Source organism: Schistocerca cancellata, chromosome 3 (assembly GCF_023864275.1).
Source record: "Schistocerca cancellata isolate TAMUIC-IGC-003103 chromosome 3, iqSchCanc2.1, whole genome shotgun sequence".
NCBI classification, from domain to species: Eukaryota; Metazoa; Arthropoda; class Insecta; order Orthoptera; family Acrididae; genus Schistocerca; species Schistocerca cancellata.
In genome coordinates this window covers 270,362,998-270,386,970 of record NC_064628.1, presented here as the reverse complement: position 1 = coordinate 270,386,970, position 23,973 = coordinate 270,362,998, and positions in this window count along the sequence as shown.

The following is a 23,973-nucleotide window of genomic DNA, read 5'->3' as shown; positions in this document are numbered from 1 at the left end:
AACTTTTCAAAAACTGGCCAAAAATGTGTGAACGGACGTTTTTTAAATTGCCCTAGGAGCTGCCCTAATTGAGCTAGAGAACTGGGAAAGGTGTCATTTTGCAGCATTTTCATGCTCTTTCCAGTGATAGACAAAAAATAGCTTCTAATTAATAACCTTTTTCTAAATGGTAATTAATATTCTGATTTAATTTTTTTACAAAAAGTACATAATTGAAAATTTTCAAAATATTTCCATAACTATTTCATACTGTTGTAAATCACATGGAAAAATATAAATGTGGGATGATGACGGGTTCATTGTTAAAAAAAAAATTATTCCGGACTCTTGTTTTTCACTAACGGCTCTAGTTTGACCAAACTGATCTTCAAGGTAGTACGTCAGTAGAGGACCGTACACATAGGGCTTGATGTCTGTACAATAATTCAGAGACTGGAGCCATTGTTGAGATGATGTAGTCTGCATTGTTACCTTCTTTGTGTGCCTACAGCATTATTGCGCACTGTGGTTTTAGTGCAAATCAATTGTTACCTCTGTGTTAACCACTCTGTATCTACTATATTTAATAGTTCATTTTCAAGTAAATCTATACATTGAAGGATAGTTTATAAGTGGTTTTTGTATAAATATGGAACCAAGTAAAAAGTGCAGTGCTGTAAGAGTGCAGTGTTGTAATCCATTGAAGAAGTCAAATCATTTTATTAGTGACAGAAAAAAACTGAGAAAAGTCACAACATGGATGCCCAAATTATTTCCTCAAATACTAAGTGGTGCCAAGATTTGTGATAAATGTAGGAAAGATGTAACCAAATTGAAAAATACACCAGAGCCCATCAGTGATGAAAGTGTTGAAGAAGAATCTTCTGGATCAGAGATAATCATCCGAGACCAAGACCTTGACTTCACTCCAACTTCAGTAGCTGTTAAAACATTTAACGCAACACTTCAAGAAGTAGGTGAGTCCCCAATTGACAAGAGAAAACTAACATCTAGGCATTACGCCAAATCAAAAGTGAAGAAAATCTCATCAATGACACGTAAACTTTTTGTTGCTCCTGAGACTTCTTCATCAGATACTGATACTGATGAATCCGTTCTTGAAAATCTTAAAAGAAACTTTAAAAATTCTATAAGTAGAGCAAAAAAACTAATGATTCTTACAAGTTTACCTGAAAAGTGGAGTATGAGGAAAATAATGAGGGAATTTAATGCTCCTAATTACAATGTTCGGCAGTCCAAAAAAATTTTGAAAGAGAAAGGATTCATGGAAGGTCCAAACCCAAAACCAGGGAAGTGTTTACCAACAGAAACTGCCAAACTGTGCATTCATTTTATGAAAATGATGAAGTTAGCAGGGCAATGCCAGGTATTAAAGATTGTGTGACAATTACAGAAACAAGTGGAAATAAAACAAAAATATCAAAAAGACTTATTTTGTGTAACCTTAAAGAAGCTTACAAGCATTTTAAAGACAAGTTTCCTAACATTAAAATAGGTTTCTCTAAATTTGCTGAGTTGAGACCAAAACATTGTGTATTAGCTGGCCGGAGTGGCACACACACTGTCTGCGTGTGCACAACTCACCAAAACATAAAATTAATGATAGAAAATGCCAAAATAAATACAGTAACAAACAGCAGCTTAAACAATTGTAAGTAGTGCATTGCAAAAATGCTTTGCAACCCATCATCAGTTGATTGCAACATGGGAAACTGTGAATACTGCCCAGGAGAAACTGTCATACGTAAAATTTTAAGAGACTGTTTTTCATGAAAACTTAATTGAACAAGTTCAGTTCCAACAGTGGATGTCAGTTGACCGATGTAATCTGGAAATTGTTCAGAAAACTTCTGAAGAATTCATAGATTTATTTTGTAGTAAGATGTCAACTTTGATTCAGCATGACTTCCTTGTCAAGCAACAACGAACATTCCTTAACTCCACAAGAGAAAACCTGAATTTGTTGTCATATGTGATTTTTCAGAAAATTATAGTATAGTTCCACAGGATGAAGCTCAGAGTTTCCACTGGACAAGACAACAGATTATCATTCATCCTTTTGTTATATATTACAAACAGGAAGACAAAATTGAGCATATGAGCTTTGTCTTTGTTTCTGATTGCCTGGAGCACAATACAACTGTGGTTTACACCTTTCAAAAGAAGCTAATTTCATATCTAACAAATAAATTTCAAAAGATTCCAAAAAAGATATACTATTATTCTGACGGTTCTGCCGCTCAGTATAAAAATAAGAAAAACTTCCTGAACATTTGCCTTCATGAGGAAGACTTCAACATAAAAGCTGAGTGGCACTTTTCAGCCACAGCACATGGGAAAGGGCCTTGTGATGGAGTAGGGGGTTCAGTAAAGAGACTGGCAGCTCGTGCAAGTTTGCATAGGCCATACCAAAATCAGATCCAAACCACACGAGATCTATTTGAGTGGGCAGTAGATAATATCACAAATGTTGATTTTGCATATTCCACTCAAGAAGACTACGCTGCTTCAGAAATATTCTTAAAAAGCTGACTTGAAGAGGCATTGACAATCAAAGGAACACAGCAATTTCACCCTTTCATTCCCAACACTACATCAAAATTAATAGTCAAATGCTTCTCAGGTGATATGCAAAGCTGGGAGAGGGAAGTAACTACATCACCAGACAAACTGAAGTTACAAGATGTATCAGGCTATGTCACCACTGTATATGGCAGAAACTGGTGGCTTTGGTACATTTTAGAAAAAACGAAGAACTTGATGAAGTGAAAATAACTTTTGTTCATCCATGTGGACCAGCTAAGTCATTCTCTTATCCTGCACATGCAGATGTCCTGTGGGTGTCAGTTGTGGATGTTCTCACAAAAGTGAATCCATTTACTCTGACAGGGAGAACATACATTCTTAATGAAAGTGATGTAAACCAAACCCAGTCAGCTTTATTAAAATGTAATATGTGAAGTTCCAAGACAATTTATTGGGAAACTGCTTTCAACTTAAAACTTTATTTTTGTCTCAGGTTAGTGTTAATGTATATTTTATAGAAAGTTGTTTCAATATTATTGTTAGTACCTATTGTGTTAAATTTAGCTATGTACAGATACCTGTTACTCAAAAACAAGCATCACATATTTAATTTGTTTAATAGTTCCATTTCAAACATCATGGACCAGAAATATTATGTAAATACTTGTACTTATTCATACTTTATTTCTGTTTGTAGTTAAATGCTCAATTTCTTGTTTTTGTTATATTGGTTAATATACTGTTAGTGAAGTTGTATGAAATCAACTTAATTATAAAATATGCTGATTAGTTTTGGTTTAATAAGGTGATGTTTTGATATTTCTAATACTTTTTTTACTTACTTTTCAGTATATTGTAAAGAAATTCCTGTTTGTTAAAGGTCAATTTGGTCAAACTAGGGCCGTTAGTGAAAAACAAGAGTCCGGAATAATTTTTTTCAACAATGAACCCATCATCATCCCAGATTTATATTTTGCCATGTGATTTACAATAGTTTGAAGTGGTTATGGAAATATTTTGAAAATTTTCAATTATGTACTTTTTGTAAAAAAATTAAAATTAAATCAAAATATTAATTAGTATTTTGAAAAAGGTTATTAATTAGAAGCTATGTTTTGTTGTTTATCCCTGGAAAGAGCATGCGAAATGCTGCAAAATGACACCTTTCCCAGTCCTCTAGCTCAATTAGGGCAGCTCCTAGGACAATTTTAAAAAAGTCCGTTCACACGTTTTTGGCTGGTTTTTGAAAAGTTTACATGACCATATTTCAGGAATGGTTTGAGGTAAAAAATTGAAATTTGATATTTTTCTTAGTCTCAGTGCCCACTATAAGTATACCAACTTTCAGCAAAATCTAAGAGGGTGAAGTAAAATAGGTGTGTTGATTTGACATGGAATGACTCAATTGTGTTCACATTAATATTGTTAGAACTTTGTGCATGTTCTTATTTGTGTGTGGAGTTACTGGTACCAAACAAGTGATTATGAGGTCAGTTGGACTTTCACGTGCGAACATTGCCAACACGCAATGACAGTAGACAGGTCTATGCAGATGGTGCTTCAAAATTTACTGCAACAGCAGCTGGAAAGCCAAAAATGTTTGGAATTGCAACAACAGGAATACACAGCCATATTGGTCAGGGTTTGACCAGAGTGCTGAAAAAGCCCCACAGCATTAACACATGGTACAGGATGCAGTAGAGAGTATTTCAGGAACACCATTTCCATCCCAAGCCTAATTTTTCCACTCACATGTGGCTGCCTGTTATATACCACCATTTTGTGTTTCCCATTATGCCGTAAATAACATTTAGATTTCCAATTCCAGTGCAATTTATTTTGCAGACTCAAGCAAGCAGTGACTTACCTCTGTCTTTTATGATTGACATTACTCTAAAATCTCTCTACTAAATGCTGGCTGAAAAACTAAAAAAAATCAAATAAAATCTTTTATAACGAGAAAATTATTTAGAACTTAATACATTTATATCTTAACATTATTTATTTTATTTGGTCTTATTAACCTCAAAAATGAGATCGGCAACAACCACAAAATGGCTAAGCAGGGATGGCTAGAGGACAAATTTAAGGATGTAGAAACTTATATCACTAGGAGCAAAATAGATGCCGCCTATAGGAATATTAAAGAGACATTTGGAGAAAAGAGAACCATCCATATTAATATAAAGAGCTCAGATGGAAAACCAGTCCTAAGCAAAGAAGGAAAAGCAGAAAGCTGGAAGAATTACATAGAGGGTCCATATTAGGGTGATGTACTTGAGGGCAAAATTATGGAAATGGAAGAGGACATAGATCAAGATGAAATTGGAGATACAATACTGCATGAGGAATATACACAGCACTGAAAGACCTAAGTCAAAACAAGGCCCCAGGAGAAGACAACACTCCTTTAGAACTACTGATAGCCTTAGGAGAGCCAGCCATGATAAAATTCTTCCATCTGGTGATCAAGGAATACGAGACAGTTGAAATATGCTCAGACTTCAAGAAGAATAAATTATTCCAATTCCAAAGAAAGCAGGTGCCGACAAGTGTGAAACTTACTGCACTATCAGTTTAAAAAGTTATGGATGCAAAATACTGACATGAATTCTTTACAGACAAATTGAAAAACTGCTAGATACCAACCTTAGGGAAGATCAGTTTGGACGCCGTAGAAATATAGGAACACGTGAGGCAATACTGATTCTATGACTTATCTCATAAGATAGTTTAAGGGAAGGCAAACCTACATTTATAACCTTTGTAGACTTAGAGAAAGCTCTTGACAATGTTGACTAGAATACTCTCTTTCAAATTCTGGAGGTGGTAGAGGTAAAATACAGGGAGCAAAAGGCTATTTTCAATTTGTACAGAAACCAGATGGCAGTTATAAGAGTTCAGGGGCACAAAAGGGAAGTAGTGGCTGAGAAGGGAGTGAGTCAGGGTTGTAGCCCACCCCCAATGTTATTCAATCTGTATATTAAGCAAGCAATAAAGGAAACAAAAGAAAAATTTGGAGTACGAAATAAAATCCAGGGAGAAGAAATAAAAACCTTGAGGTTTGTTGATGACATTGAAATTCTGTCAGAGGCGGCAAAGGACTTGGAAGAGCAGTTGAACGGAATGGACTGTGTCTTGAAAGGAGGATATAAGATCAACATCAAATGAAATCAGGTGATTCTGAGGGAATTAGACTGGCAAATGAGACACTTAAAGTAGTAAATTAGTTTTGCTGTTTGGGCAACAAAATAACTGATGATGGTCGAAGTAGAGGGGATATAAAATGTAGACTGGTGATGACAAGGGAAGCATTTCTGAAGAAGAGAAATTTGTTAACACTGAGCACAGATTTAAGTGTCAGTAAGTCTTTTTTGAAAGTATTTGTATGGAGTGTAGCCCTGCACAGAAGTGAAACATGGATGATAAACAATTTAGACAAGAAGAGAATACAAGCTTTTGAAATGTGGTGTTACAGAAGAATGGTAGATTAGATTGGTAGATCATGTAACTAATGAGGAGATGCTGAATAGAATTGGGGAGATGAGGTATTTGTGGCACAAGTTGACTAGAAGAAGGGATTGGTTGGTAGGACACAGTTTGAGGCATCAAGGGATCACGAATTTAGTATTGGAGGGAAGCGTGGAGGGTAAAAATCATAGAGGGAGGCCAAGAGATGAATAAACTAAGCAGATTCAGAAGGATGTAGGCTGCAGTAGTTACTCAGAGGTGGAGAGGGTTGCACAGCATAGAGTATTATGGAGAGCTGCATCAAACTGGTCTTTGGATTGAAGACCACAACAACAGTAACCATAGAGCAGAGTGTTCAGTTCATCTTTCTGTTTCTTTTTTCTTGTTTAAGCATTTATGATTTTGAATACAAAGTTTGAATCCCAGACAAATCATTTGCTACTTTAATGGAAGAGAAAGAAAATTTTATTTAATAGAAAATGAAAAATTCTTGCTTTTTCAGTACCATAAAAAATGGCTAAAGTTCTTTGTCATTTCTTTTTTCATATAAGCTGTTGCCTCCATTTTAGCGCACTGCAGATGTTCCATCATATCAACCAAAAATGCAGTCATTTAAAGCCATGTAGTGGCATGTTTAACTGCCTTATGAAGCAACTGTGTTTGAGGCCTAGGCAGCTGCAGTCAGTCAATATGTAGCTTAACTAAAGCTCCATATATAGAGCTTTAGGCTTAATCTAATAGTCACACTCCTAGTGAGTTGTTTTTACACTGAGGACCCTTGTCCATGACAAGAACACTCGCCGGCCGCCAATCCGGCAGATTCGCTGGGTTTGTAGTGACACTTTGTTTCTTATGAGGGCTTGTCCATGGGACGACATGCCAAAACGACCAGCTCGGCTGCCAGATGCACCTACGGTTGCCCACTGCAAAGCCAGCAACCGGACTGTGTGCTGGGTTCTCAGTTGGACGTGTTGGAACATGTCTGCATGTCCACGAGCCGACAGCTCGCCAGGTGCCGGGAGAGTTTGGTCGCGCCTGGAGCTGTCATACGTGCTACCTGTTGAGTTTCAAGATGAATGCTGAACTGAATATTGATTGTGAAGTTTTGATTGCGTTGGTGGATGAACGACCAGTCCTGTGGGATAGGACAACCGAAGAATATAAGGATAGACGACAGACTTTGGAAGCGTGGAAGGATGTGTACACAACTTAAAGAAGATTTTAAAATGCTTGGAGATAAGGAAAGAAATGACATAGGTATGTAGTTTAACTTCATCTCAAATTTATTTTGTTTCATTTTCATTACACACCACATTCCTTCTCTCTATAATATTGTTTTCACATAAAATCTGAATACATTAGGTGAACTTATCTTGCCACAAAATTTTCCTATTTTCAGAAACAAAGTAATTAGCAAACTGATTTCTGATAGTGTTCGCTGACATGCCATCTCGTACTGCTTGTGTACATGGCAGTTCTTGCAGGTCAGAGTCCACATCTATAGTCATATCCGCACACAGAGTATTAAGACCCTCTCCTTTATGGATGACATTTTGTAAATGTTAACAGCAACCTGCACCTGGGTTGGTAATTTCCTTGTCTGGCTGCTGCTAGCCTATGACAAATGGTGTAGGATGATACAGAATGTTGCACAGAGACCATAACTTACTCTCAAATGGCAGGCACACGTGAAGGTATTAGATGTGCTTGGTGTACAATATGATGATCATCTCTTATAATAATCAGATGTGTTTGAATGCAGCCTTGACAACAAGTCTGCCTGCTCTCACATTCCAATCCAGTGCAACATCAGGCCACAGTCACTGTCACTTCCAAAGCTGAATATTGCAAAATTTCATTAGCCAGCAAAATGAAGACCCACGGTGAGGCTTATTTCAAAATATGTTTCCCATAAATCATGGCATCTCCACTCACTGACCACTCAACATCTGATACTTTTCACATTCCTTATATGTCCTACTAGACCTGGTAAAAACACTTAACATGAACGACACTAGTGCACTGTGGTGGCCAGAATTGCAACTCTAACCATTTACATTCCTGCCAGTGGTGTGTATATGTATGAAGTTATATCAACATTTGACCATGTCTTCTGAGTACTTCACTTTTTTTGTTGATCCATACCAGAAATACATGCTGACTTGAACTTGGCAGATTGTTGTGTGTTCTTGTCAAAACATTATATGTATGTTTTTGCCACTGTAGCTGAAAACAGGCTGTCTCTTACCGTCCAGTGAGTGTCTTTGGTTGAAACAGTGGAACATCTAAGGAATTCAATGACACTCTGTGAACTCTCCACCAACTGATTACCCCCCCTCCCCGTATTCGTTAAAATATTATTTGGATTCACAGGTTCACTGATATTACTAACCATTGCTGTTAAAGGAAAGCTTTGACTTGTATATTTCAGGAAGCCCATACAGTTCTGGTGAGAGGCAGGCTCATAGCAAAAGTTCTTAATAATTATGTGTGTTAGAAATGGAACACTGAGGACACTAATCATCATCATCTTATTCTGATGTGAAAGATGGAGAGCTATATCATAACAAAAAGGGTGAACATCATGTTATTGTAGCCCACATGTGGTATATGGCAATAGTGCTGCACTTGTTGGCTGACGTGTTTGGATAGCTTTGTACCCCCTCAGACAAAAGAAGATCTAAAGCTGATGTGAGGAATCAAACTGACACATAAAGAGGGGTACATTATCAAAAGTAATCCACATCTAGTTGCAATTCAGATAAAAAGCATGTCACCTGTAACACACAACTAGGTGAAACATCAGAATACATGCTCAAGAATGATTGGACACTGTACATATGTTGCCTGTTAATGGTGATAGGAAAGTTATAGAAGTCACATAACTTTGGACCGTGTTTGTATGAAGCATTTAGCATCTATAATATTGTACCCTGCCTGCAACTTAATAACATACTATTTTCTTTCTCTATTGAAGTATTAAGATTGAACGGTATAACTTAAGCACTAAGTCAATGAACTGCGCTTAAGTCAGCGAATATGTAAGCCCACAATAATGTGAGTGGCATATCATTATTATCTGTGTTTTGTTCTATATAAGAATACAGGCCCGTCTTTTTATCTCTCCGCTTCTTCTTCTTTAATGGTGCGCCTTTCCAACAGCATCTTACACTATGAAGGACCTATTTTCTTCCATTTTGTACAAATGAACTAAAATTGTATTCCTGTTAGGAATTTATTTAATCATTCCATTATTATCACCAATTGCAACTACTAGTAGGATCTTATTAAGAATACTTCATTCTTTCACTCCAGAGTTGAACTAAGATTATTGTAATTTCCAAGTATTTCGCCGAAATATGGAACAATTCTTTGTTATGTTCAAAACTGTGAGAATTATTCACAAAATGTTAGATTTCAGTACAAAAAAACTTATTTTGTTAAATATTAATTGTTTAATTTGTTGTTGTTGTTGTTGTTGTTGTTGTCTTCAGTCCTGAGACTGGTTTGATGCAGCTCTCCATGCTACCCTATCCTGTGCAAGCTTCTTCATCTCCCAGAATTTATTGCAACCTATATCCTTCTGAATCTGCTTAGTGTATTCATCTCTTGGTCTCCCTCTATGATTTTTACCCTCCATGCTGCTCTCCAATGCTAAATTTGTGATACCTTGACACCTCAGAACATGTCCTACCAACCCGTCCGTTCTTGTAGTCAAGTTGTGCCACAAACTCATCTTCTCCCCAATGCTATTCAATACCTGCTCATTAGTTATGTGATCTACCCATCTAATCTTCAGCATTCTTCTGTAGCACCACATTTCAAAAGCTTCTATTCTCTTATTGTCCAAACTATTTATCGTCCATATTTCATTTCCATACATGGCTACACTCCATACAAGTACTTTCAGAAACGACTTCCTGATACTTAAATCTATACCCGATGTTAACAAATTTCTCTTCTTCAGAAACGCTTTCCTTGCCATTGCCAGTCTACATTTTATATCCTCTCTACTTTGACCATCATCAGTTATTTTGCTCCCCAAATAGCAAAACTCCTTTACTACTTTAAGTGTCTCATTTCCTAATCTAATTCCCTCAGCATCACCCGACTTAATTCGACTACATTCTATTATCCTTGCTTAGCTTTTGTTGATGTTCATCTTACATCCTCCTTTCAAGACACTGTCCATTCCATTCAACTACTCTTTCAAGTCCTTTGCTGTCTTTGACAGAAATACAATGTCATCGGCGAACCTCAAAGTTTTTGTTTCTTCTCCATGGATTTTAATACCTACTCCGAATTTTTCTTTTGTTTCCTTTACTGCTTGCTCAATACACAGATTGAATAACTTTGGGGAGAGGCTACAAACCTGTCTCACTCCCTTCCCAGCCACTGCTTCCTTTTCATGTCCCTCGACCCTTATAACTGCCATCTGGTTTCTGTACAAATGGTAAATAGCCCTTCGCTCCCTGTATGTTACCCCTGTCACCTTCAGAATTTGAAAGAGAGTATTCCAATCAACATTGTCAAAAGCTTTCTCTAAGTCTACAAATGCTAGAAACGTAGGTTTGACATTTCTTAATCCATCTTCTAAGATAAGCCATAGGGTCAATATTGCCTCACGTGTTCCAACATTTCTACAGAATCCAAACTGATCTTCCCCAAGGACAACTTCTATCAGTTTTTCCATTCATCTGTAAAGAATTCGCGTTAGCATTTTGCAGCTGTGACTTATTAAACTGATAGTTCAGTAATATTCACATCTGTCAACAGCTGCTTTCTTTGGGATTGGAATTATTATATTCTTCTTGATGAGGGTATTTCGCCTGTCTCATACATCTTGCTCACCAGATGGTAGAGTTTTGTCAGGACTGGCTCTCCCAAGGCCGTCAGTAGTTCTAATGGAATGTTGTCTACTCTCGGGGCCTTGTTTTGACTCAGGTCTTTCAGTGCTCTGTCAAACTCTTCACGCAATATCGTATCTCCATTTTCATCTTCATCTACATCCTCTTCCATTTCCATAATATTGTCCTCAAGTACATCGCTCTTGTATAGAACCTCTATATACTCCTTCCACCTTTCTGCTTTCCCCTCTTTGCTTAGAACTGGGGTTCCATCTGAGCTCCTGATATTCATACAAGTGGCTCTCTTTTCTCCAAAGGTCTTTTTAATTTTCCTGTAGGCAGTATCTATCTTACCCCTAGTGAGATAAGCCTCCACATCCTTACATTTGTCCTCTAGCCATGCCTGCTTAGCCATTTTGCACTTCCTGTCGATCTCATTTTTGAGACGTTTGTATTTCTTTCTGTCTGCTTCATTTACTGCATTTTTATATTTTCTCCTTTCATCAATTAAATTCAATATTTCTTATGCTACCCAAGGATTTCTACTAGGCCTCGTCTTTTTACCTACTTGATCCTCTGCTGCCTTCACTACTTCATCCCTCAGAGCTACCCATTCTTCTTCTACTGTATTTTTTTCGCCCAGTCCTGTCAATTGTTCCCTTATGCTCTCCCTGAAACTCTGTACAACCTCTGGTTTAGTCGGTTTATCCAGGTTCCATCTCCTTAAATTGCCACCTTTTTGCTGTTTCTTCAGTTTTAATCTACAGTTCATAACCAATAGATTTTGGTCAGAGTCCACATCTACCCCTGGAAATGTCTTACAATTTAATACCTGGTTCCTAAATCTTTGTCTTACCATTATATAATCTATCTGATACCTTCTAGTATCTCCAGGATTCTTCCATGTATACAACCTTATGTCATGATTCTTGAACCAAGTGTTAGCTATGATTAAGTTATGCTCTGTGCAAAATTCTACCAGACGGCTTCCTCTTTCATTTCTTACCCCCAGTCCATATTCGCCTACTACGTTTCCTTCTCTTCCTTTTCCTACTATTGAATTCCAGTCACCCATGACTATTAAATTTTCGTCTCCCTTCACTGTCTGAATAATTTCTTTTATCTCATCATACATTTCTTCAGTTTCGTCATCATCTGCAGAGCTAGTTAGCATATAAACTTGTACTACTATGGTAGGCATGGGCTTTGTGTCTATCTTGGCCACAATAATGCGTTCACTATGCTGTTTGTAGTAGCTTAGCCGCACTCCTATTTTTTTATTCATTATTAAACCTACTTCTGCATTATCCCTATTTAATTTTGTATTTATAACCCTGTATTCACCTGATCAGAAGTCTTGTTCCTCCTGCCACTAAACTTCACTAATTCCCACTATATCTAAATTTAACCTATCCATTTCCCTTTTTAAATTTTCTAACCTACCTGCCCGATTAAGGGATCTGACACTCCATGCTCCGACCCGTAGAACGCCAGTTTTCTTTCTCCTGATAACGATGTCCTCTTGAGTAGTCCCCGCCTGGAGATCCAAATGGGGGACTATTTTACCTATGGAATATTTTACCCAAGAGGACGCCATCATCATTTAACCATACAGTAAAGCTGCATGCCCTCGGGAAAAATTACGGCCTTAGTTTCCCCTTGCTTTCAGCTTCGCAGTACCAGCACAGCAAGGCCATTTTGGTTAGTGTTACAAGGCCAGATCAGTCAATCATCCAGACTGTTGCCCCTGCAACTACTGAAAAGGCTGCTGCCTCTCTTCAGGAACCACACATTTGTCTGGCCTCTCAACAGATACACCTACGGTACGGTCATCTGTATCACTGAGGCACACCAGCCTCCCCACCAATGGCGTGGTCCATGGTTCATGGGGGGGGGATTAATTTAACATTTCTATTTTCATTTCATAGTAGCAATCACACATTCCCAATTTATAAATGTTACAGTGTTTTTTTACTACATTTTTTCTTATGATGCCAACGCCATACAAGATTAAATTAAATCATTCTGAATCTCTCGCTAGGCGATAAGCTAGTTAGAAATTTCCTTGAGATTACAAAAATACAAATTAAACACTATTCAGCATGCTACAAGTCTACTGACCTTCACTTCAAGTAATAAAAGGTAACAAAAAAAAAAAAGAGTAGAATAAAGTAAAAAGTGGCATGTGTGAAACAACTCATTTACTTTTAGTTAATGATAAGAAGTGATAGCTCTAATTAATCTGTGTACCAATAGTTGTGTGTGATATATAAGTAATAAAAATCAAGAATAATTGGGATACATTAAGTTGAAGAAATTCTGCTTAATAATCAAATATTTATTCAATTACTGAATTATTACACATATATGAATATACTTAAGCTTATTTTACATCCATTACAATTTATGCTAGCCAAAGCATAAATTTCCATAATTCATTAATCATATCCACCCATATTTAGAAAATACCGTAGTTAAAGCTTTAGGGTACATCTCATGGGTAGCTGTATCCAGTCTATTAACAGGCCTGTTTTCTTATGTTGGCAGAGAAAGTTAAAGTGTAAACACTTGTTATACAAGTGATGTTTCTCAAGATGTGGAAGAATTGTAGTTATATTCAAGAAGGATTCAAAAATAACTTGTTGCTATGAGGGAAAGAACCTGGCACCATCTATTGTAACACTGAAATAGTGCCATCACTGGCTTTGTTATATCAAAGAAATGTGTAGTAGCCACCAGAAAGATCGCGGGAGGCGCACATTGGCACGGCGCGTCACGAACGGTAGTCGCCGCCAGTAGAGTCCCATCCACCAGAGGGCACGCGAGAATTCGGACGCGACCTCTGCCGGCGTAATAACAAGAACAACAACAACAACTCTGGCAGGACAGGCCGTGCGCAGTCAGTCAACATCGGGCATGCCTAGGACACAGTCCCGGTCTACGCTAAGTGAAGTGCGACGTAACGTGAACTGTGTTACTACAAAATGCATAGTAAATTTAAGGAAAGAAGTCCTGTAAGATAATAGGACAGATCTGTGTTGCACCTTAGAGGAACTTCCAGGTAGCTGGAGGTGCAGTGAAGTAATGTAGTACCATAGTCATATTCGGGAAGTAGTGCATTAGTTTTAAGACAGAAATCTCAGGAGGAAGTGGGACAAAACTACATTGTGCAGTAAAGGAAGATTTAAATAGTTAGTTGTCTAATAGCATATGCAATTAGAGTAAACAAAAGAAAGATGAAACTTATGACAAATAATAGAAATGAGATTACTGATAAACTCTGCACCAGTAATTGGTGACCATTGTTATGTTCACCAGTGTTAATGGTTTATTTTGTAGAAGAGTGGCCTCTGTCTTTAGTGATAAAATGAAAGAAAATGACTGTGTAGCATTGATGGCTGGGAGGCCCCATCGGGGAAGTTCAGCTGCTGAGTTGCAAGTCTTATTTCAAGTGACACCACATTGGGAAACTTTCATGTTGGTGATGATGAAATGATGATGAGGACCACATGACACCCAGTCCACAAGTGAAGAAAATCTCCAACCCGGCCAGGAATCAAATATGGACCTGCTGCATGGTAGACAAACACATCACCATTCAGCTAAGCAAACAGACTTCTTGAGTGGTGTTTGCTGATAGTGAGTTAGTTCACCTTTATTCTTTACTGTGGATAAAACTCAAAACTAGCAGTTTCAAATGTGAAAATTTTATAGGAACCGAGGTGAGTGATGCAAGTGTGATGGTTGGTGTACACAAGTTTTTATAAGTTGTGTTGAGACATGATATAACTGCAGTGAAATGTGTTTGTCATTCCATCCATCTCTGTGCTGAAAAATCATCCAAAGTTCTACCATGCCAATTAGAGTTTCTAATAAAGGAAAGGCATAAGAGGTTTTCCTACATTCCCAAGAGGTTAGTCAGTACAGGGAACTGTACAGAACTATTAATGGAAACTGCACTCTAAACAAAATTCATAGTCTTTGTGGCATGCACTGGCTTTCAAGATTTACAGTTATCAAGACAATTCGAGAACAGTGGGATAAACTGAAACTTCTCCTTTCGCTAGCAAAAAAATGCGGGTCAATGTTATGTGGCTGAGCAGCTGTATAACATAGTAGACTACCCAACTGACAAAGCCTTCTTACTTTCTTTATGAAATGAGCTAAAATCCATTTGCAAAAAGAATGTGATTTTAAAAATTGACAGTACTGAGCCACATAAAATCTTAAAAGATTTATTTCTCCTATTTCTGTGCTTAATGAAAATGTTGTCCCTTCTTAATTAGATCAGCAAAAGATTCTGACCTCACTCAATTTGACTTTCAGAACTACACAATAATATTCCTGCCATTTACTCGGATTATGACATTGAATGTTAAAACCAGAAGAGTTTGCTGATGTACGTCAATGGCATAAGAAATTTTTGACTGTGACATGCAGCGAGCTGCAAAAGCATGTACTAGCAGAAAATATTTCTATTTTGAAAATGACAGTTTTTCATCATTCTTTTGCAACATCACTGCAGAGAGCACACTTCCTTCTGACCATCTCAAATTTCAGCAGACACAGGTTAAATAGAACAGCTGACAACATAGTGTCAATATGGAATAACCATGAAATAGATGTGTAAAAATACATCGGAAACCATACCATTGTGTGCTGAACTTCTAGCATGATAAATATATAGCTGGGAATGCCTGGTTTGATAACATCGCAAACTTTGCCGTAAGAATACTATCACTTCCATGCCAAATTCCACAGTGGAATGTGCCTTCTCTGTTTTTTAATGCCACAAAAACTAAAATTAGAAATAGAAATTCTTTGGAACTGAACAATAGTGTTAAAAATATGCTACTATTTGAAAACAGAAAGATATGCTGTACGAACTTCCAGTCCTCAAGAAAAATGTTGACAAAATGTAATTTATCTATGTATGACCGAAGAAGGATGGAACTGTCACCCAAGGAATCAGCCATTCTGGAGGACTCAGGAGATCTTAAAGCAGCAGGCTTCCAGATGTAAGTTGAGTTTAGTTAATTTCATATCTAAGTTTAAAGGTGCATGCTATACCAGTCCCCAGTACTTTCTCAAAACAAACTAGGGGAAACTTTGGTGTCAATGTTGGCAACTCTGTCTCTATGCTCTGTGAACTGAGTTCTGCTACTGACATTGTTACTACTCACTGCTGTGGCATAGTTTTGGACTTGATGAAACAGTAGTAGCCCATTGTAATCATGATCACTTCTCAAATTTCTTTATTTGTAGTGCTTGTGTATTCTGTCATAATTATCTGCTATTGATAAGGCTGTCAATGGCAACAATGATAATTTAGGATAAATCTTCAATTAAAATTCACAGATCTCCTTCAATAAATACGTTCTTTAATATCTCTTTATTGCTGTTGTTGTTTTTGTTGTTGTTGTTGTTGTTGTTTTCTGTCCTGAGAATGGTTTGATGCAGCTCTCCATACTACTCTATCCTGTGCAAGCTGCTTCATCTCCCAGTACGTACTGCAGCCTACATCCTTCTGAATCTGCTTAGTGTATTCATCTCTTGTCTCCCTCTACGATTTTTACCCTACACACTGCCCTCCATTACTAAATTGGTGATCCCTTGGTGCCTCAGAACATGTTCTACCAACCGATCCCTTCTTCTAGTCAAGTTGTGCCACAAACTCCTCTTCTCCCCAATTCTATTCAGTACCTCCTCATTAGTTACCTGATCTACCCATCTAATCTTCAGCATTCTTCTGTAGCACCACATTTCAGAAGCTTCTATTCTCTTAGTATCCAAACTATTTATCGTCCATGTTTCACTTCCATACATGGCTAAACTCCATACAAATACTTTCAGAAACGACTTTCACACTTAAATCTACACTTGATGTTAAGAAATTTCTCTTCTTCAGAAACACTTTCCTTGCCATTGCCAGTCTACATTTTATATCCTCCCTACTTCGACCATCATCAGTTATTTTGCTCCCCAAATAGCAAAACTCCTTTACTACTTTACATGCCTCATTTCCTAATCACCCGACTTAATTCGATTACATTCCATTATCCTTGCTTTGCTTTTGTTGATGTTCATCTCATACCCTCCATTCAAAACACTGCCCATTCCGTTCAACTGCTCTTCCAAGTCCTTCGCTGTCTCAAACAGAATTACAATGTCATCGGCGAACCTCAAAGTTTTTATTTCTTCTCCATGGATTTTAATACCTACTCCGAACTTTTCTTTTGTTTCCTTTATTGCTTGCTCAATATACAGATTGAATAGCATCAGGGAGAGGCTACAACCCTGTCTCAGACCTTCCCAACCACTGCTTCCCTTTCATGTCCCTCTACTCTTGTAACTGCCATCTGGTTTCTGTACAAATTGTAAATAGCTTTTCGATCCCTGTATTTTACCCCTGCCACCTTCAGAATTTGAAAGAGAGTATTCCAGTCAACATTGTCAAAAGCTTTCATAAGTCTACAAATGCTAGAAACTTAAGTTTGCCTTTCCTTAATCTTTCTTCTAAGATAAGTCGTAGGGTCAGTATTGCCTCACGTGTTCCAACATTTCTACGGAATCTAAACTGATCTTCCCCAAGGTCGGCTTCTACCAGTTTTTCCATTCGTCTGTAATGAATTCGCGTTAGTATTTTGCAGCTGTGACTTATTAAACTGATAGTTCGGTAATTTTCACATCTGTCAACACCTGCTTTCTTTGGGATTGGAATTATTATATTCTTCTTGAAGTCTGAGGGAATTTCGCCTGTCTCATACATCTTGCTCACCAGATGGTAGAGTTTTTTCAGGACTGGCTCTCCCAAGGCTGTCAGTAGTTCTGATGGAATGTTGTCTACTCCCGGGGCCTTGATTCGATTCAGGTCTTTCAGTGCTCTGTCAAACTCTTCACGCAGTATTGTATCTCCCATTTCATCTTCATCTACATCCTCTTCCATTTCCATAATATTGTCCTCAAGAACATCGCCCTTGTATAGACCCCCTATATACTCCTTCCACCTTTCTGCTTTCCCTTCTTTGCTTAGAACTGGGTTTCCATCTGAGCAATCAAGAACACTCGGCATGCTATAAGATGCGGTTTTATTGCTGATGACGCTTTTTCATTAACACCAATAATTATTAACATTAACAGTAACAGTTATTAACATAGACAGCAGTAATTATTCGAAGCAGGCCGCATTAGGAAGAGAATAGTTTGCAAACTACTCTCTTGGAGATAGATCTGTTCAGTGGAAATATTTCAAAACACAAACATATGTCAATGGGGAGCACTGCTGCGACGTTTTAAATAGATAAATATTGAATAAAGAATGCAGCTTCTTGATTTTTGTAGCCTTCCCTCCTGGCAACAATTTCCCTTAAAAAACAAAAAAAAAAGTCGGCCAACTCCAACGATGGGATTTCCACATCTAGAACTACATTTGCTTGTAGTTTTCGTAATTCGGCTGTATATGTGCTCCTGACTCAATAAATTTTGCCCTGCAGCTCCGATACTGTCAAACTATCTGTGTTCTCATCGCACATGATGGTCTCAGGAGTAGCAATATGTTGCTTATTTTTGCAATCAGCGTCACTGAAATACCACAAACACCTATGCAAAGCATAGACCTCTATAAAGTGATCATTATTCTCCGTTCCCCACTTCATATTTCAGTTTGTCTACACTCTGGGAACACTTGTAACCTCAAAATTCACTAGACTCTAGCAACAGCAAAACACGGGAAGTGACGTAGCTCACAGAAGTTACCACATCCATTTGAAGGCGTTGCGAGTATTATCTTAGAAGACGAAATTATTGGTGGGCAGAAAGATCTGTGTTTGTTATTGTTTGCGTCGAGGTGGTGGATGCCGTGTGAACTTTTTTAGAAACTCAGTAATAGGCTTTGTGGTATTGTGATTTCTAAGAGACGAAAAGCGGAACGCAAAATTCTTGGAGAGACAACAGGAAACGTAAAATACATTCGCATTCTGGGAGGCAAACAAGCTGATCGGTTAAAATGATTGTGGTCAGAATATCGTATTTTCTCATAGAATATAAATGTATAGGATTTATTTAATACTGTGACATATGTACTCAAGCTGCACGTGTAGTGCTGCACTCATGAATGTTATAAACGTCAGATTTAGTTGCATAGCTGTGTTGTATGCAACTTACTACTGTTGTAGTGGCTGTTGGAAGGCTTCTTCAAATGTAACTCTCGTTTAAACATGTTGAGATGTTAATTAATGGAGTTGTTGGACTTTATTTTTAGTCACTGAAGTATATAGCGATGAAACTCGCTAAAAACAGATAAATGCAGCAAAATTGTAGATACTGTGGGAAATTCGCATTTGCAAAATAACATGCTGAAATAGCAGGTAAGGGTTCAAATGAATGTCTCGTCTGACATTCAGAAAATTCGTAAATCAAATAAGTGTCTAATAAATTCACTCTTCACTATTAATCATAAGGACAATTAGGGAGTAAATGATTTAGGATGTAAGTATTAGAATTTCATTGTTAGAATGGACAATTTTTAGATCTTAGCTGCGCTGCTTAGAAAGAAAGTGTTGTAGGACAGATTGAACAGAAGTATTCTGTTTGTGGACCAGTACAGTGAGAGAAAGATCTCCTAAGTGCAAAGCAGGCAGTACTGGCCTTTTTGGGTTGTTCCAAAAAGATGCAAACTCTGAACAAATGTTCAGACAGTAATTGAGTTTCATTCTTGATAATTTAATCCTGTTTTCTTGTCAATTGGCAGTCATTGCCTCATCACCATTTTCTACCTGAGGCTAATGTGAGGTTATTTGCACAAGGTCAGATGCTGATGCTACAACCATCTGCTTTGACCTGTAATATCATGGTGGGCCTTAATGTTTTTGAGTCTTTGTATTTGTACAATGTGTGTTGCAGTATTTGGTGGCTCTCTGTTGTGCTGTATGTTTGTTAGTGAGTAGTGTGACATGAACTGAATGTTTCATGTTGGTACTGAAATAATTTGTGCTGGCTTTCTGGTGAGTTACTATGAATTTGCATATTTTAGCTGATGGATTCATTTTTATGTTTGGAAATATTAGTGCCGTGTGTTGTGGTTGGAGATTTAATATTTGTCTTCTGTGGTGAAGAAGATATACGAGGGTCAGTCAAAAAGTAATGCCTCCTATTTTTTTTTCTACGTTTAATTGTCAGGAAATTTAAATGCAATTACATAGGTTGAAAACCACAACATTGAGGATCATTTTGTCATTTTTCAATGTAATCTCCGCCCATCTCTACAGTTTTGGTCCATCTTTGTACAAGGGCATGTATCCCAGCACGGTAAAAATCACAGCTCTGCTTCCTAAGCCATTGACGCATGGATGTTTTGACGGCCTCCTCATCTTCAAAATGAATCCCACGATGAGCTTCTTTTAGTGGCCCGAACAGATGGAAGTCTGATGGTGCCAGGTCAGGGCTGTATGGGGGATGAGGCAAAACTTCCCATCCAATTTTGACAATCTCGTCAGAGGTGTGACGACTGGTGTGTGGTCTTGCATTGTCATGCAAAAGAAGAACATCTGCCATTGATTTTGTTGGGCGAACTCGCTGAAGACGTGCTTTAAGTTTGTTGAGGGTTGTGACGTATTGAACAGAATTTATTGTGCATCCCTGCTCCAAAAAATCAACCAGAATCACACCCTCTGTATCCCAGAAAACTGTTGCCATAACTTTCCCTGCCGATCGCACAGTTTTGAATTTTTTCTTCCTCGGCGAGCTTGTGTGACACCACTCCATTGACTGCCTCTTTGATTCGGGTTCAAAAAAATGCACCCATGTTTCGTCCCCGGTCACAATTTTTTTCAGAAACTCATCTCCCTCCAAACGGAAGCGCTGCAAGTGTTGGGAGGCTATTGTTTTCCTTGCCTCTTTATTCTGATCGGTTAACATTCTTGGAACCCACCGTGCACAAACTTTTGAGTACCCCAATTGTTTAATAAATCGTGATCACACTGCCTTTACTAAGAGAAATAATGCGACACACTTCATCTGCAGTCACCCGACGGTCACCACGAATGATGTCATCAACTTGCTGAATGTTGTGTGGAGTCACTGCACTCACCGGCCTGCCGCTCCGCTTTTCGTCAGTCAACGGTGTTTGCCCTTCAGCTTCCTTACAACGACGAACCCATCGTCTAACAGTGCTGACATCCACTGTCACAACACCATACACCTTCTTCAGTCTTTCATGAATGCGTATGGGCGTTTCACCTTCTGCATTCAAGAATTCAATCACACAACGCTGTCTCAAACGAACATCGATGTCGGCCATCTTACGAACTTCTGCTGTGCTGCCACCTGTTGACACAGAAAGTTACTACTGCAGTGGATTGCAGAAGAAGGTTTGAGGAATGGCGCCAAATTCAAATTTTTCACTTAACTTAATTTCTTTAAGTAGAAAAAAAATGGGAGGCATTACTTTTTGACCGACCCTCGTAGATATTTAAGAGTAGCTCATTGCTTGTTGGGCGAAATTGTTTGTGTATATTGAAATTGGTGGTGGTGAAAGTTTTCATGAATTTTCAGGATTTCCTTGTTAGTGTTCGGTAATTGTTGGATTGTTATTGGTAGGTATCATGGGTACTGATGTACCATCGTTGTTTAGGATATTAGTCATGTGAAAATGGTTTTGTTTGTTGTACTGAGAACTTTGGTTTGGACAGAGTAAGTGAAAGTGTTGTATCTAGGGCTTTGCTTGAGCTTTGTGGGTGAAGTGAAGTTTGCAACACCATGTTTTAGAATGGTTGGTTCGTGGTATCGAGGGCTTTGTTGGAGCTGTGTAGTTCAAGTAAAAATTGTGTTGAGTTTTTGAGTTCTGTAAGGGTTACTGGTATTGAGGTCTTCATTTGAGATGTATAGGTCACGTGAAATTTACAATCCCAATAGTTTTCATATTTGTAAGTTTTTTTGTTAAATTTTGAGTATTTTGTGAGCTCGATTTTTGGGTGAATACTTGTGTGGCGCCGATGAAATCGACACCAACATCGATATGCATTCATCTTTGGACTCTAAGCATTATCTTTGGCTGTTCTGCCATGTTCAGTTCAGTTCTTTGTGATCCTTGTATGTGTTAAGGTTAATAAATGAAGTACTGTTAAAGGGATGTGATTATTGGTGCAACCATCGCAAACACACCCCTCACTGGTGATGCCGAGTTGTAACGTCTTCTGTTTTAGCCGTTTTACTGTGTCCGCGACCTCCGTGTCGGTTATTTTTGCGTGTATTACATTGTAGCTACTGTAATTTCGAAAGTTTGTCCGCCTGAAAATGTACTGTTGTCCCAAGCATATTGCAACAAACGGTGTATTTCTATCGCTGCTCGTTTAGTTTTTATTGCCGTTTCAAATATACCGGTCATTTTTGAAACACCCTGTGAAAACGTTTCAACAGCATAACATTCTATTTGCCAATATTATTGGCTTTGGAGCAGATGGTTGCAATACTATGATGGGAGTTCGTAATTCTGTAGCAAGCAGATTCCGAGATAGCTGCCCGGGAATTTTTGTAATGGAGTGTGTTTGTCATTCGGTGCATATATGCGCAAGCGAGGCGTGCGAGAACCTTCCAAGAGCTTGTGAGGACCTCGCGGGAATATTTATGGTTTTTTCAAACTCAGTGCGAAGAGGCAGGCAGAGTTCAAGGAATTTCAGGTATTGTAGCATTTTATATCTCATAGACTTTATTTTACGTCCGATCGTGTGGAAATAGGCTAAACATTATGTTTTATTCCAGGTGTTTTTAAACTTGGAACCACACAAATTACTACATCCTTCACAGACACCTTGGCTGTCAATGATCACGGTTGTTAGGACAGTGCTGGAAAACTGGGATGCTCTAATGCTGTTTTTTAAACAAAAATGGCTTTCTGAGCGAGTTCTAAGTCCTGAACAAGTTTTTAACTGTTTACATGACTCCTTTGCAAAAATGTATTATATGTTCTTAGAGTGGATTCTACCAAAGTTTACTACTTTCAACGAGTATTTACAGTCTAGAGCAGTAGTAATTGTTGACCTTCATGACAAGATTAGAGCTCTCTACACAGAAATACTTCTGTATTTCATGAAACGCACTTAAATCATGGAAAAAAAATCTCCGTGATGTTGACCCAAAAAATGCAGCTCATCATCTGGAAGATTCACAACTGAATTTGGGTGTGAAAATTCTGAAGAACGTTGGCACACCAGAGATAAAGAATCAACCACATCTTATCAAGGATTTTTATCATCGATGCAGGAACTTTCTTGTGGTGAGTACACCTCGTTTGCCTGATATCATATATAATTTGTGTTTTACTGTTTTCTATACATTTGTGTGTTTATGGTGGCATACCTAATGAGAGCTATTAATTCTCAAATATTACAGACAGCTTCGTGCCAGATCAAATTACGGTATGATACGGAAGATAAAGGGCTGTCCAAACTAGTGGCACTCAAACCTACAAATGCCCTGTCACAAAGTTTCCGAGATAAACACCTTCACTAATGCCTTTAATAGAACTGTTGCCACGTATAATTCCTCCCTCAGATCTCGATTTAGCACAAACTACAGATGACCAGTGGAGGCGTCTCCCTCTGGTTTTGGCTTGTCTCCCAGACTCACTACAAAAGGAACAATCACCGGATAAAGTGTGGAATAAATAACGAACCTGAAGAATTTAAGGAATTGAGCGTTTTCGCTCTCTCAATTTTGAGTTTACCTCATTCAAATGCAGACTGCGAAAGAGTTTTTTGTAAGGTATGTAAAGCAATGAAGCTAATAACTAGTTAATAATATGATTTCATACTTGTCAGGTTATTGAAGTTTCATGTTCAACTTCAGGTAAACCTCATGAAAACCAAAATTAGGAACAGACTCCAAACCAGTACACTGAATAGAGCACTTCTTGCCTCTGAATTCATTAAAGAATGACCAAGAAACAACGGAACATGTGTAACTTTTGAGCCAACACACAAATTGTACGAGAAAATGACGTCGGACATACTTTATAAAACGAAACAGGAAGAAGATGTAGACATCGAATTTGTTTCATAATTACAAATTCTTGTTCATAGTTTTATTCATTTGTAAATAAGGTTTTGCAAAGCTGCGAATAAAAAATTTTCAA